This window comes from Tupaia chinensis, unplaced genomic scaffold (assembly GCF_000334495.1).
Source record: "Tupaia chinensis unplaced genomic scaffold, TupChi_1.0 Scaffold143906_1, whole genome shotgun sequence".
NCBI classification, from domain to species: domain Eukaryota; kingdom Metazoa; phylum Chordata; class Mammalia; order Scandentia; family Tupaiidae; genus Tupaia; species Tupaia belangeri.
The window spans coordinates 1,043,555-1,054,881 of record NW_006203757.1 but is presented as its reverse complement, the minus strand read 5'-3'; the positions used below and the strand labels follow the sequence as shown (position 1 = coordinate 1,054,881).

The 11,327-nt window shown below is 44.2% G+C and overlaps 1 protein-coding gene and 1 long non-coding RNA gene across 2 annotated transcripts in view; one reads left to right on the top strand and one right to left on the bottom strand.

Annotated features, from left to right (window-relative positions):
- The window catches only part of LOC114005489 (uncharacterized), a 12,495-nt gene extending 5,834 nt beyond the window's left edge, over positions 1-6,661 (bottom strand). Inside the window, exon 1 of the long non-coding RNA XR_003547336.1 lies at positions 6,553-6,661. This is a non-coding gene — a long non-coding RNA (uncharacterized LOC114005489). The remainder of the gene's footprint in view (positions 1-6,552) is intronic.
- The window catches only part of ARHGEF3 (Rho guanine nucleotide exchange factor 3), a 207,100-nt gene that overhangs the window by 76,780 nt on the left and 118,993 nt on the right, over positions 1-11,327 (top strand). The gene's annotated exons all lie outside the window — the stretch shown is intronic.

The window sequence follows — 11,327 nt, the reverse complement described above, 5'->3', positions numbered from 1 at the left end:
TCTTTCCCAGATTTTACAGACGGTGGAGCAGGCTCGCTTTCTCATGGCTGGTCATGAGAGGACTGGTCATTCCCGTTCTCAGTGGGGGTGATGGGATGATCCTTTATCCTGACTTGTCAGGTTCTAAAGGAAGGGAACCCTCTAGAGTCAAAGGATCCTGCCATGGGGCTGGCCCAATGGCCTCATGGGTAAGACAGCTGGATCCCACATGACTGACTATATGGTTCAAATCCTGGACCCAACAGTTTAAAAAAACACACCAGGTGCACATGGGTGGCCATGCCCCATTTGGTGGGGCGGGGGAGGCACCCTCTTCCTCCCTCTCTTTGTCTTTCTCTCTCTAGTGAGAGCACAAGCTTTCTGACAGTTGTTTAAGGGGTCTTACCATGGTGCTGTTGATACAAGCAAACCCAGTCAGTGCAAACTTAGCTGCCAGACCCCGTGAGATTTGGGGAGAGGGTGCAAAATGTAGAAGATCTGATGAGATAACCAAGACCTCATTCTTCTTTTTTTTTCCCTATATTTTTAATAATAATCTTTCATTTTAGAAGAATTTTAGGTTTACCAAAAAAATTGCAAAGATAGTGCAGATTTCCCGTAAACGTCTCGCTTCGCTCCCCTGATGTTAACATCTTACATAACCACAGTGTCCTTGTCGAAATGATGAAAGTAACGCTGTGCAGCACTGCCAAGGAAACCACAGGCTCTACAGACTCTCCTTAGATGCCCCTCCTTCTTATTCTTTAAGACGAAAATGTTAGGGCTGGCCCCATTGCCTGTCAGGGACCAGATCCCATATGGCCAACCACGTGGTTTGGATCCCTGTCCAGTACTTTAAAAACATGCTGGGCACGTGGGTGTATCCGAACTCTCAACTGGATGGAGAAATGAAGGAGAAGGGCTTGTAACTGACCACGCTCCATCGGGGGACACTTTCTCCCTCTCTCTCTTTCTCTGGGAAGTACACACACACCCCCTGACAAATAAAAAAAAATTTAGAAGTAGCTAAATATGTATATGCATACATACACACACACAGACAGACACCACCGCTACATATATTCTGACTTTTGAAATATATAAAAATACAAAATGTATGCAAGTGCATACATTTATCTAGTTATGTGCATAGAAATTATGGTTGTGTGTGTGTGTGTGTGTGTGTGTGAAGTGTATTTATTTCTTCCATAAAAGAGAACTAGAGAGAGACCACTCCCAACAGGGTCTTCTTTTTTCTTAAAGAATTGTTTTATTTAACCTTATTTATTTTTAAAATTTGACCAGAGAGAGACAGAGTAAGAGAGAGAAAGGAAGTGAGAAAGCGAGCCACCAGGTCTGGGACTTGAACTGTGGTTGGCCATGTGGGAGTCCAGCGCCTTTAACTACCACACCACCTGCCAGCCCCCCAACAGGGTCTTCATGCTGTGATTCACCCCAGATCATGGGCATACATGTACCTGGTGCTCAGGGAGGGGTTAAGAACTCCAGACCTCCCTTAGGTTGACTTTTTTTTTTTTAAAGAATTATTCCGTTGGACTTTATTTATTTTTAAATTTGATCAGAGAGGGACAGAGAGAAAAAAAAAATGAGAAAGTGAAAGAGCAAGCTGCCAGGTCCTGGCACTGGAACCAGGGTCAGCCACTGGGAGCCCAGTGCCCTTAACCACCACACCACCTACCGGCCTCTCTAGAGTCAACTTCTCAGAGTATCACATTTGACTGGTGTCCAGCCATGCAACCCCCTTCTGAGACGGGTTATACCAATGATCATTTGCCTTTTTCGATGGCTCTCCATGACCGTCAGTCATGCCTTGCTATAACTGTGTGGATCTCTTGATGCTTTGGGGTTACTTGGCCCCAGGAACTTGTGCATCTTGCATTCCCAGGCCAGCTCATCACGGCTCATCTAGCGCCCTCTCCTCACTAAGTTGCCAGGGGTTGTTTCTCTCTGCCCTCAGCGTTTTTTGTCTGTGGCAGAAATCCCTTTCCCATCTGTACTCCAGCTGCTGATCTGTTTCGATGTTCCAACACCTCGTGGAGTATCTGACTCATGGGAGGAAAAATACCTCTAGGTGAGGTACATGGACGACATGACTGTGGATTTTATTACTTTTTTTTTTTCAAAAGCTCTCTTTTTTTTTTTTTTTGACTAGAGGGTATGTGAACTTTCCAGAGAGAGACAGAGACAAAGGAGAAAACACCCCCGTGAGGCTTCTCTTCCATCCCTCCTTTTGGAATTTTAGACACATACACACACACCCCTGGTGTGTTTCTCAAACTGTTCGGTCTGGAACTCAGCCTGCACAATTGGCCATGTTTGGTCTGATCGCCCCAACCACCAGGCAATGGAATCAACTCCAAAAGTCTTTTTCTTATCTTACTTTCTCATTTTTGACCAGCTTTTGATAAATAAAAAGCATGAAAAGTTAAAGGATAACTTAAGTAATAAAATCAGATGTTAATCACTAAAAATGTAGGCGTGACTCACTATCTTATATGGAGATTGACGTCCCCCAGTTCAGCCTAGCATTGTCGTTCCGATGGATTTTCATTGCCATTAACTCTGTAGCATTGATTTCTATAAAATTCGAAATTCTTCTTTCCTACAGTACTTTTGTACATGCTTTACGAAAATATTTGCTTATTGTAGAATTAGGAAGTATATATAAGACAGGTTTTTTTTTTCCTACACCATTTTTTAAAAAATTGTTTGCCATAGGGCATGTGCACTCTCCAGAGAGAGACAGAGACAGAGGGAGAGTGAAAGCGAGGGCCACACTGCATTCCCCCTCCTCCACGCATCCTCCTCCAAGCACACATGCCTGGTGTGCCTCTTCAGGCCTCCAGGTTGAGGCTCAAACCACACAGCGGGGCATGTGGGATCTAGCTGCCTCAACAACTGTGCCACCAGTGAGCTCTACACCATTTTTTTTTTTTTTTTTAGAGAGAGATTTTTTTAATAGGACACTGGTCCTTGCCAGAGAGACAGAAAGAAAGAAAGCTAGAAGTCACCTCCTGAGGGGAATGGCCACACCATGGTCCTTTCTCCTCCATTCTCCTCTTGGGATTTTGGGCACGCACGCAAATGTGCCCGGCATGAATTTTAAGCTGCCAAGTCCGGGACTTGAACCATGGTTGACTATGTGCAACTCCAGTGACATAATTATTACACCATCTGCTGCTCCCTCTACACCATTGTTTTTAGAGGTTACATAATACATTTTATGATTACATTTAACACACAGAGTATGATATTTAAGTTGTTATATATTTTTTTGAGAGATTTCTGCTATAGGGCATGTGCACTTGCCAGAGACACAGAAAAAGAAAGAGAGAAGGTGAGAAACCATCCCCCACGGGGGATAGCCACACCATAATCCCTTCTCCTTCATTCTCTTCAGGGTTTGGGGCACACACACACGCACCCAGTGTGATTTTCAAGCCACCAGGTCGGGACTCAAACTGCAGTCAGTTACGTGGACACCAGTGCCTCGACCACCATGCCATCTGTTGGCCCCTGTTTATTTAAAATAGATATCGTCCTGTAATGAACTGTCTTATAGCTGTACTTTTACACACATCCAAGAGAGCGTATTCCCAGGGATAGAATTGTTGAGTCAAAAATGTGCACCTCAGTTACTGCTTCCTGGCTCTTCCCACGTTGAGCAGCATGTTAGGAATAAATGCTCTTCTGGCTGCTGCAGGAAGCTTGTCATCCGGAAGTTCTAGAGAGGGGTCGTTCAAGGGGCTGTGTGCACACGATGGCAAAGGAAACAGCCTTGGCTCTGCCAGTCACTAGTTGTGTGTCCACACCGGGGTGAGTCCTGTCAGAGCTCCGCTTTCAGGTGACTTCACTCCTGGGAGGAAACCGTTTGTCGGGACCTGGTACAGGTCGTTGTGACCTCATCCGCTGGAGGTGATGGCCTTGGAGGGAGGGTTTACGAGGGGGCAGGCAGCTACAGGCCCTGCTCCAGAGAGCATCGCCCGCCCTCTAGCTTCCAGTCGCTTCCGACATCCTGTTCCACACAGCGTCATGCCCTTCAGTCCCACTGGTGACTCCTGGACCATCTCTTGTCCTCCTGTTTTCTGCCTGATGGACTGTCAGGGAAAATCTCTTGGCACGTTTTCCAGCCAGTTAAAGATGGAAGACTAATTCCATGGAGCAGTCAATTCCAGTTAGCTCAGCCTGGGGGACTGTGGCCTGAATGTGGGGGTTTGATCCCGCGTGCCCTAGTCTGCTGGCTCTTTTCAGAGCATGCCAGCCGAGTGGCAAAGCGTCTGTCCTGGCCTTGCTTCTACCCTGCCTTTTAAATAAAGTCTCTTTCACTTAGGTTTTTTTCCCCTAGGATATGAAGGACATCCTTCTTTTTAATCAACAATTTTTGAGATGTTTAAAATTAACATGTAATAATTGTACCCAGTTGTAGCAATGCAATGTGGTTTCTTAGTGCAAGAATACACGGTGTCATGATTCTTTCAGGATAATTGCACACCCATGATCTCAGCCATTGTCATTACCAGTGTTGGGAACATTCAGAATCCTCCCTTTCCATTACTGAAATATGTAATAAGTTGTTGCTACCCGTATTCTCCCCATTGTACAACATAACTCTAGAAATGCTGTTATCTATCTGTAATATTTTTTAAAGAATTATTTTTTATTTATTTATTTTAATTTGCTACAGGACATACATGCTTACCAGAGAGACACAGAGAGAGGGAAAGTGAGAAAGCAAGCTGCCAGGTCCAGGACTCAAGCCGTGGTCAGCCACATGGGAGTCCAGTGCCCTAACCACCACACCACCTGCTGGCCCCTCTATTTGTAATTTTACTTCTGTTAATCAACATCCTTCTCTGCCCCTCCACTCATCTTCCCAGCCTTTAGCAATCAATCATTCTTTATTTTTCCCTCTACCCCTATGAGGCCTTTTTCTTTTTTCTTTTTTCTTTTTTTTTTTTCAGTTTCCACATATGAGGGAGACCATGTGGCATTTCTCTTTCTGTGACTGGCTTATTGCACTTGGTATAATGTCCTCCAGGCTGGTCCATTTCACATCAAGTGGCAGGAGTTCATCCCTCATATTGGCAGAATAGTATTCCTTTATCAGCAATAGTTTCATCCTAGCCTTTTTTTCCTTTTTGAGAATTATTTATTCAATTCCATTATGTTATTATTATTCATTTGCCAGAGAGAGACAGAGAAAGAGAGAAAGGGAAAGCGAGAAAGCAAGCCGCCAGGTCCGGGACTCGAACCATGCTTGGCAATGTGGGAATCCAGCACCTTTAACCACCACACCACCTGCCGGCCCTCACCCTAGTCTTTTTAAAAGCTAAAATATGTGTTTTCTGAACCTGATCCTGACTCTTCACATTCTTTAGGAAACCATTTGTTCATAAAATAATACACGCATTTGGTAGGTTCTGCATCCCTGGAAACATGAATTCATGTCATCTGTTTAGAATACGGGTCTTCTGGGAGAGTACATAATACAAACGAATTCATTCACATGCTCCAAATAGATGGGCCAGTGAGACAGATACAAAAACACATCGTCTGACAGAATATCTCAATGTCTTACAAAGACCTTTCGAAGTGCTTTGGATCTTTTAGCATAGGGCAAAATAAGGAAAAAAATCAAACACACAGGGAATATGTTGAAATCATGTTGGTTGCCCAGGCACAGAATTATTTCTGATACTTGTGGGGATTCTGTGAGTAAGAGAATTAATCATCAAATACATAAATTGCTGAATGAATGAATGAATGAAGCAAGCAGCTACTTAGAATAATCCCGTGGTGAGACTGACATTTCAGAACTTTTGAAGTTTCCTCTAGGCCGTATGTGCTCACTAAAGAGGCAGAGAGAAAGGGAACCAGCAGTTAGCATAATGGCTATGTCGCTGGATTCCCACGTAGTCGACCGCGGTTCGCGTCCCGGACCCGGTGACTTAAAACTCACGCCGGGCGCATGTGCATGCGTGCCCAAGATCCCGAGAGGAGAATGGAGGAGAAGGGATTGCAGTGTGACCATCCCCCCTGGGGGGTGATTTCTCACTTTCTGTGTCTCTGTCTCTCTCTGTCTGTCTGGCGAGCGCACGCGCCCGATAGCAAATAAACCTCTTCAAAAAAAAAAAAGAGGCAGAGAGAAAGAGGGAAAGTAAGAAATCACTCTCTGGCAGGGGGATGGTCACACTGCAGTCTCTTCTCCTCCATTTTCCTTTTGTGATTTTGGGAACCCATGCACATGCATCCGGTGTGATTTTTCATTATGCTGGCCCAAGGGTTCGAACCACAGGCATCCATGTGGGTCTCCAGCACCTCAGCCACCACGCCAGCTGCTGGTCCTTCCAGAACTAACTTTTAATTTACAATATTTCTCCAACTGTCTCTCCTTTCCCAAGCAGTATTAATACTGGGTCGTCGGAAAAGTCATGATGCATTTTTTTGCATAGAAAAACATGTCATGGCTTTTCCAGTGATCCAGAAGATTGATGTTAGTGGAGCATTTCTGTGCACAAAGATGACATGAAAGAATCCTAAAAATTCACATACCAAAGCAGGTGTCTTGCCCTATAGGAGAGACAGCCTTTATTCTCCTAGGAGTTTTTCCAACCTGTTTCTTCCGAGAATCGCCAACTCCGTCTCCTGAGGGCCTGAGGCGTTATTCCTGGAGCACAGAGGATGAGGAGAGCTTGGGGTGACAAGGTGGCTGCGTTCATTAGATGTGGATGGGGCACCTCTGCCTGTTGAACTGCGTCAGGAGGGTCATTTTTTGCCATGGAAATGCTCACATCAAACATCAGAAGTTTTCCTGATATGTGATTTCGCTCTCCCTTTTGGAAAGTTGAGGAAACTAAAACTTAAGTCATTTCTTGAGTCTCTGAGAAAGCTTTTTTCATAGGAAGTTAGTGTGAAGGTGCATGATTCAGTTTTTCTATTCTTTTTTTTTTTTGCCAGAGGTCAGGATAAACCATGGGTGACTCAGCTGCAGGGCTCTGTACTTGGTAGAGCCCGTTTTAGTCATCCAGCCTGGGGACTGCGGAACCCATCCGTCTTCTGTGGAGCCTGAAGAGGAGGAGGGGATGCCTGTAAGGCTATCTGCTCAAGCTGAATAGTTCTTTTCTCAGGGAGGGACTGTGGGCCTTCCACAGAGCTCGGACTTTAGAAGTCGGAGTAGCAATTAATTAAACAATTAATAACGTCTTACTCTGAATGAAATCTTTTATTTCACATTTACCATGTCTTATTGTTTCATTTTAATGCATGCACTCATATTGCTAACATCAAAGTTGTGAACACACCCACAAAAAGATCCTTTAAGCAAACTCATATTCAGAATATGTTTATCCAAGGATTCATCACAGTTTGTAAGTAGAAAGTACTGTAACGCCTTTCATTTTCATATTTCAAACTTCCTATTTTTTTATTAGACAAGTATTTCATAGGCATTGTAGAAAACGATAAACTTAGAGATTGTTAAATCCTCATTTTGCTACTCAGAGAGCTACTCTTTTTTATTTTTTTGGAGTGCAGCGCCCTGGAACGTACAATGAGGCATGCACAGAACAGGCGGCACAAGGCACAGGTACTGTGATGTGTCTTGCTCGGCCTCCTTGTGTACGTGAGCACCTGGACTCTATTATTCTTAGTATCTACGTGAGATCAGATGTCCAGCCAGACACAATTTTTCTTTTTTTAATTTGCCCAAGGATGTGTGACCTCACCAGAGAGAGACCAAGAGAGAGAGAGAGAGAGAGGGAGAAGGCACCCCCTCTTCCAGTGTGGCACGGTCACACTGCAATCCCTTCTCCATTTCTCCGTCTGTTGGGGGTTTAGACACACATACATGGGCCCAGCGTGTTTCTCAAGCCACCAGGTCTGGGATTCAAACCACAGAGTTAGCCACGTGCACTCCAACTGTCACAACTACTAGGTCATGGGGCAGGCCCTGGACATAACTTTCTGAAATTACTTGTTAACAGGGCCAGTTGGTGGCATGGTTAAGGTGGGATCTATGTAAAATAACATGGAGGAAGCTCAAAAACATACAAGGTAGGAAAAATATATGGGTCTACTCCCATAAAAACAGTACTACATATTGCTTCAAATAAATATAGAAGTAAAAAGTGAGAAATAGTCTTCAAAGAGAGAGAGAAAGAGGGGGAGAAAAGGGGAGAATGCACCCCCTCAATGGGGTGTGTTCACCCCACAATCTCTTCTCCATTCTCCATCCTGTCAGATTTTGGGGCACACATGTTCACACGCATGCTCTGCCTGTTTTTCTTTTCTATTACTGTTTTAATTTAATTAACTTATTTATGTATGCATGTATGTTTAGATTTTTGCCATAAGGTACGTGCACTTGCTGGGGAGAGAGAGAGAGAGAGGGAACGTGAGAAATCACCCCACAGAGAAGAATGGCCACACTGCAATCCCTTCATTCTCTTCTCAGGAATCTGGGTGCATGCACACACATGTTCAGTTTTTCAAACCACCAGGTCTGGAACTTAAACTGCAGAGTTGGCCACATGGGAATCCAGCACCTTAAATACCACACCACTTGCCCCTGCAGGGCCTCTTTAACCTTTCTGCCTTCTGATAAAAAGACAGGTCAGCACAGCATGTGATAAAGAGCTGCTAAAACCCGCATGCATTTTCTCACTCCCACTTACAAGTGCTCTCCCACAGACGGCAGTTCTTAGAGGGCTGGGGTTTTATAGGCTATCTTTTCCTACTACTAATTTGACCAGTGGTTTCTTATTTAAAGGATGGCATAGTGTGATGGACACCCAGTTTTGGGGATCAGTCAGGACTGGACCAGATGCTTAGTTTTACTACTCAGTAGTTGCTACTTGAAGTGCACTGCTTAATCCCTCTGAGTCTCAGTTCTCTTTGGGAAAATAATATAGTCATAATGGTTGTAAATCTATTAGTAACAAAACATGTAAGGTGGAAAAGAGCAGCACCTTATCATTCTAACAATGTTGATGTTTAGTTTGTTACAGCTTTTTTTTTTTTTTTTAAATCCCCCCACCTCCATGGAATGAGGAGACAGAAAAAGCAAGAGAAAAAAGAGCAATTAGCAACGTGGCCCATGCCACGATCCTTCCCCCAGGCTCAGCCAACCAGGACCACAGGCAGATGCGTGCCTGATGTGCATGGAGAGACCTTGTGACACAAACCCGAGGCCTCCCCACGTGGCCTCAGCCTCACAGGGCATGTGTGACTGCTGCAGCACCGCGGTTGGCTGAGTTTGCCATGCTTAATGTGGACCTCGCATTCTGAGGGTCCGCAAGATCTTAAAGTTAGCTTACGTTCCCAATTGTCAAGTCTCTGCTTGAGGACCAACAAGTGTTTGCCAAGGTTTATTATACTAGGCGACAAGTATTTCCGTTGCTGAACGCGTTCAGATGTGGTTATCCTCACAGCAGCCCTGCAGGGTAGATACTGTTGTAGTCCCCATCTATAGAGGAGAGAAATGAGGCCTAGGCAGGCGAGGTAACTTGGCCAAGTCACGATCTAGGACATGGCAGCTCTGGGATTTAAACCCCGATCACCCAGGCCATGCCCTTAACTCATAAACTCTGTCATCACTTAAAATTCTCAGCAAAGGGACCACCAGTTGGTGTAATGGCTATGTTGCTGGACTCCCAGGTAGTCGACGGCGATTCGAGTCCCAGACCTGGTTCGAGTCCTGGACCTGGTGGCTTAAACTCATGCCGGGCACATGTGCGCATGTGCCTAAGATCCCGAGAAGAGAATGGAGGAGAAGGGATTGCGGCATGGTCATCCCCCCTGGGAGGTGATTTCTTGCTTTCTGTCTCTGTCTTTCTGGTGAGCACATGTGCCCTATAGCAAAAAAACTCTCAAAAAAAAATTCTCAGCAGAATGATTGTTTGTGCTCCTTGTAAATGTTTTCATATTAATCAAACACGCAGTCAGAGATGGTCATTGGCTCTTCTTTTGTTGTTGTTTTTTGTTTATGTTTTGTTTTGTTTTAATGTTTTGCTAAAGGGTGCATGCACTAATCAGAGAAAGAGATAAAGAGAGAGAAAAAGAGAGAGAGAGAGAAAGTGAGAAATCACACACACCCTCCCCCGGGAGATGGCCATGCCACAGTCCCTTCTCCTCTGTTCTCCTCTCAGGATTTTGAGTATGCGCACACACACGTCTGGTGATTTTCAAGCTGCTAGATCTGACTGTGGAATTATCCATGTGGGATCTAGCCATCTTAACTTCCATGCCACCTGCTGACCAGTCCTTACTTCTTAATTTCTAGAAAGTCTTATATATACACTGATTAAAGCTTTCTGATAATAGTTGCAAATATAGACATATTTGTTATTTGTCTTTGCTTATATTTTTGTTGTTTAGTCATATAGAAACATTTTTTAAAATTATTTCATTTTTATATGTTATAATAAAAACTTACTAATCTTTTCTGGTTTCTTTTTTCTTTTTTTTTTGGAGAGGTTTTTGTTATAGGGCACATGCACTTGCCAGAAAGACAGAGACAGAGAGACAGAAAGCGAGAAATCACCCCCCCCCCCCCGCCCCTAGAGGTGGCTATACTGCAATCTCTTCTCCTCCATTCTCCTCTTGGGATCTTGAGCATGCATGCAACACATGCCTAGCATGAGTTTAAGCCACCAGGTCGGGGATTCGAACCGCGGTCGACTACATGGGAGTCCAGTAACATAGCCATTATGCCAATTGCTGGTCCCTATCTTTCCTGGTTTCTAGACTGTGAGTCATAGTTAGGAAACTCTTCCCTACATTAGGGAATTTGCCCATTCGAGTTCTTTTATGATTTTGTATTTACATTTAAATCTTTTTTATTTATTTATTTTTTTATTTTCTACTTTAATTCACTATACACCATCACAACACACCAATGAATTTTCCATCCAAAATACACTGTGCATTGGTTCAATCAAGCACATCAACATACATGTTCTCAGCAAATAATTTTCCAATTCTTACATCCTGCATACCTTGCCCTTTGTCTTGCCATCCCTGATTCCCCATCCCCCACCCTCTGCTATGTCCCATCTTCCTCCTCCATTGTCCCTGGCATCCATGGTTGCCCTCCATGCCTTCTGCCCCCTCCCCCATTCAATTGTTCTGACAATGAACTTAATTAGTCTAAATATATCCAGTAGCTAGCACAGCTGACACATACCTATACATGTACCCAAATCTGACCCTAGGCTTAAACCCCAGTGAGTAGAATGAACATACTATAAAGTAGTCCCCAGCTGTGCCCATACAGCTCGCTGCAGTCATCAAATGTGCATTTTTTTTTCCTCCTGCAACTTTTTGTTATT